The 4,762-nt window shown below is 38.9% G+C and overlaps 1 pseudogene; it reads right to left on the bottom strand.

Moving 5' to 3' along the window:
* Positions 1 to 290: 290 nt before the first annotated feature.
* Positions 291 to 749, bottom strand: LOC103725495 (annotated as a pseudogene).
* Positions 750 to 4,762: the final 4,013 nt, after the last annotated feature.

Here is a 4,762-nt window from a genome sequence, read left to right on the forward strand (position 1 = left end):
TGGCCAGAGTATTTTGTCACAACAATGAAGAAACAGTTAGGACACCCCATAAGAAAATAAAAGAAGAGTACCCGAAATTATCAGAAAAAAGTGATGAGGAGACATGGGAGGAGTTGGAGGGGAGGGAGTGGGCATGGATTCGATCAAAACACCTTATATGCATGTATGAAATTCTTAATAAATTATTTATTTTAAAAAAGAAATACTGGTGTTTTCCTTCCCTCTAGTGATGCTGTTGGAGGTCGCACAGGAATGCTGAGCAAACAGGAAGACAGCTTGGATGTGACATGTCACTGGTGTCCAGGTCCCCTGCAAGGGGCTCCCTCCAAGGCAGCCGGCTGCTCAATGGCACGGAGGACTTTCTTCTGCAGTTTCTTCACATTCTTCTTGTTACTGTTGGTTTCCTTTGCAATTTTGTTCTTGACCTCTCTCTTTGTCCAGTTTCAAAAACTCACTGAGAGTTAGTTCTTCAGACTGCTTCTTAACTGTAAGGAAGGCACACCCAGATGAATGCTTTTCATTTTCCTCTATGGTGTTGTCATCTGGTTCTGTCTTCCAGCTCCTTGAAGAAGAAGGAATCACTGGGCCAGGTCAGGCTCATTCTCAGTGTGGCAATGGCCAAAACCAGCCTCTGCCTTCCACTGTGGGGTACAGGTGCAGGCCCCCAGGAAGGGCCAGTTCTTGAAGATAGCGATGTGGTGGTCCTTGAGATAGAGCTGCTAGGCCAGAGGCAGTGCTGGGGACCCCATTCTGCCAATGCCACCATTAGAAAACCAAATGTGCAAGTCTACTTTAACACTTTAAAAATTTAACACTTCAAAATACCTTTGTATCTATTCATTTACTATTTCACAAATACATATTATGTATTTTGGTCACCTTAACCTTCCCAATTCCATTTTAATTCTCTTCACACTCTCTGCATCCCTTCCCCACATAGCCCTCTCCTATATTCATTCCATTTTTTAATGAACAACTCTTTTTAATTATGTTTGCTTGCAGTTCATGGGTGTTGGATGACCCACCGGATTATGGGAATCTTATCAGTGGCTACACCATGAAGCACAATGATTCCCTTAACTGCAACAGCCATTAATTGCCAATAACTTATTGACTAGGAATGGGGAGCTTCTTAATACCTTTTCCAAACTGAATGATGGTAATGGGGTGATAGCTATGCATAAACCACTTTGGATGAATCATTCCACAATGAACACATAGATCTAAGCATCACATTGTAACCAATAAATGGACACATTAATGTTTGTCATTAACAATCAAGGAATTTTATAAAGTAAAGACACTTTAAAAATCAAAAACTATGAAAACAAGCAAAAAAAAAAAAGTTCTGAGCATTTCCCCAAGGCTCCAAACAGCAGACACTTCCAAGCTTTAACTCCAGAAATGTTCTATAATGAAATATAAAAGTGATCGGATTTTTTCCTCTAAGGAAAAGAACAAAAGCATCAGAACAATGAAAGTTGGTTTAATTGTGTACACCTCTTTACCCTAATCATGAGATGAGAAATGCTAGCAAAACAGCTTTCTTATTTTTCATGGCTTCAGGTATTCTTGACATTGTGGGTATTGATATGTTGACATACAATGACAGTTGTGTTCAAACACCTTGACAACAAAAGACTACTAGCACAGCACATGAATTAGGGAAGAGCTTTGTTCCTTCTACGGCAGGCAAAGCATACCTGGGAGACCCGAGTGTCACTGATGAGCAGCACGTAGGGACTGAAGACTGGGAAACAAGACAGCAGGAGTACGGAGCTGTTCGCTATCCACTCACAACAGTTCTTAGCAAGTGTCATCCAAATTTTTAAAATAATGTAGACTGAATAAAAGGCAGTGAAGAAGCTTACCAGGATCAAAATTCGAAGTGTGGCCCTGGCCTCATAGGAAGCACTAGAGGAGAGGCTGGAGCTGTGAATATGTTGGACTCTCTGCTTGTGTCTGTGAATCACAAGGATCACCATCCCACTGGCCCAGATCATGAAAATCAAACTCATCATATCAGGAGAAAAGTATAAGATGGTACTAAACGAGATGTGCATAGCTGGCTTTGCCCAGGAGCAAGATACGTGATTACTTTCTACACTGAGATTTTTCTCATATACTGGACCATTCACTACAAAAGGAAGAAATGAATTCACTGAGAGATGCAGGAACCAGCTCAGCAGACAGCAGCATCCAATGAACTTTATGGATCGAATCTTGATCTCCATCCACTTGCAAATCCTAGGATTGAGTTTAATGGCCTGGAAGCCATTGAAGAGACAGACTGTACTGAAGGACATTTCAGTGCCAGCTCTATAAAAATAGAAGATGAGTTTACATCTCATATCATCCAGGAAGTAATTCCATCCCCAAATTGCCATTATCTGAGGTATATATTTAGAGAACAGAACAACGAAGTTGGCCAAAACCAGCTGACTGGAGATCAAATCTATAGGTCTCAAGTGATGGCCAGTGAACAGAGTGAAGATATACAGACAGAGGAGGGAGGAATTTCCTATGGTGCCAATTACAGTCTGAGTGAGGAAAATAATCCTGACATCCACGGTTGCAGAACACATCACATCAGTACCCAGATGGCAGTGGTTTTAATAAAGTCAGAGAAATGAAGAGCTAATTAAATGATATCAGTGGACCATGATTGTATGGCCTTCAGTTTCAGTATATAGTGTATTTTATATATTCTCACTTTAAATAGTCATGCAATTTTTGCTCATGTATGTAGTCACAACTGAATGAAGACCTGCATTTTAGGTACCGTTGTTATCTACTTTTAGGGTGAATGAGTGCAAAGTAGAATGGTCCACAGCTGAAGGAAGGAGAGATGAACGACCTGTGCACTGACATTGATTCATCCTTAGGTGACATGCTAGATGGGAAGACCAGGATGCAGAAGCTGAACACCAAATGCACTTTACATAGAAATAAAAGATTTGAATTTATGGACAAGGATCACATAGAGTTCCAAATGTAAATGTTAAGAAATAATATACTGAACATTTTGAATGCTATAAATATAAGGCATTATATATAATACAATATATTCATGCAATTATTGACAATCTTAAATCCCATTTACATAGAACTGAAATACCTTCAAATGTAAACAAGAAAACAGTTGGATTATCTTATAATTTTAATGTATGTGAAGCTACTTGAACTTCAAATCACACATGCATGTATGAAATCAATAATACCCCCAATAAATGCTTTCATTAACAAGTTGTAATATTCTAAAAGATAGAACACGAAATTGGTAAACTAAACTTCCAGAATAATTCAAAAGAATATTTATGAATATAAGCCTAAGTAACTCAAAGAATAATTAATGAATGCAAAATCTTGTTTTTAAACAAATCTGTGTTGCCTGTTTATTGCCAATAAAGCAGAGTTGTCAATGAACATAGCTCATAGTCTTATGTTGGGCACCAAGATTGCATCTAACTGTCATCATTTACCAAAATAATGCAAAGCATCTAGAGGGAAAAATGATGTGGGACATGTTTATTGCTAAAACCTCTTGAATTAGATATTCAGGAAGTTTGAGATATACTGGGTTTATTTGAGAAGGAAATATAATTCAGCATTTAATAGACCAACTCTGGAGCGACCAGAGCAGCTGATGTGGCATGTCAGAGCGCTAACAGTGCACATTCCTTTCCCTTCTGTTCTCACCGAGAACATTCAGAATGTGCTGTGTGCAGAGTAAACTAAGTGGGAGAGGGGAAGGGATGGGAAAAATGTGGATGACAAACTTTGGCATGAATATGCACAGAAGTGTGTGGGTCAGAAGGAGGAATTTTAAAGTTTGTTACAAAACCAGTTCCATGAGGGGAGCCTGGCAACCTTGAAGTTGTGTTGCATTTCAATGATGTGGAGTCATAATTAAGTGAAGAAATTAAGTTGGGAGAACTAGAATTTCTGCTCATCATCAGGATCTGTGGAAACCATAGAGATGAACTCCATCAGTGCCCTGAGCCTCTCACAAGGATGTGAACCTGCTCATCCAACAGAGGTGTTGTATTAAATATTTTATTTCATGTAAATTTTCAGAAAGTATTAAGAGTAATAGATTAATAGTAGAAAAAAACAGTAATAACAGACTTCCAACATCTGATTACAGACCAACATAATAGTGAATTCCAACATCCATTATCCATATGTTCAAGTCTATTCTTCAACTTGCTGTCTTTCTGTCTCTCTATCTTGCCCTGTAACTCTCTCTCTCTGTCTCATTTTCTCTCTGTCAGTACTAAGTAACCATATATTTCCTTATATAAACCGTTTTCATCTTTAATGTGCTAAAATAAAGGGGCTTAATTTCTCTGTTTAAATGTTATCATTTTAGTTCAAAAACATAAATTTTAGGCATATACTTGCAGACTCTCTTGAGCCCACATGTTCTCCCTAGAATGTCAGACAAAAGAAAGCAAAAGCCAATATACATACCAGCCCCTGTTATTAGGGCACCAGGGCACTGAGCATCTGCTTATAGAAGAGCTTATCTTCTGTTTGGTTGCTCGGCCTATACCTGTGCTGTGAACCTTTAGTGTGGGTGGAGGGATGTTGGTGTGTTTAGTCTGAATGTATAAAAGACAGTTTCAGGCAAGTCTACAGCAAAGACAAAAGAGATGCTATTCTGATCCTGGGCAGCGAGCAAGGTTTCAAGGGTTTTCTAAAACATATCTGCTCTGGATTTGTGTGTGTGTGTGTGTGTGTGTGTGTGTGTGTGTGTGTG

The sequence above is a fragment of the Nannospalax galili genome, unplaced genomic scaffold (assembly GCF_000622305.1).
Source record: "Nannospalax galili isolate Female #2095 unplaced genomic scaffold, S.galili_v1.0 scaffold649, whole genome shotgun sequence".
Classification (NCBI taxonomy): domain Eukaryota; kingdom Metazoa; phylum Chordata; class Mammalia; order Rodentia; family Spalacidae; genus Nannospalax; species Nannospalax galili.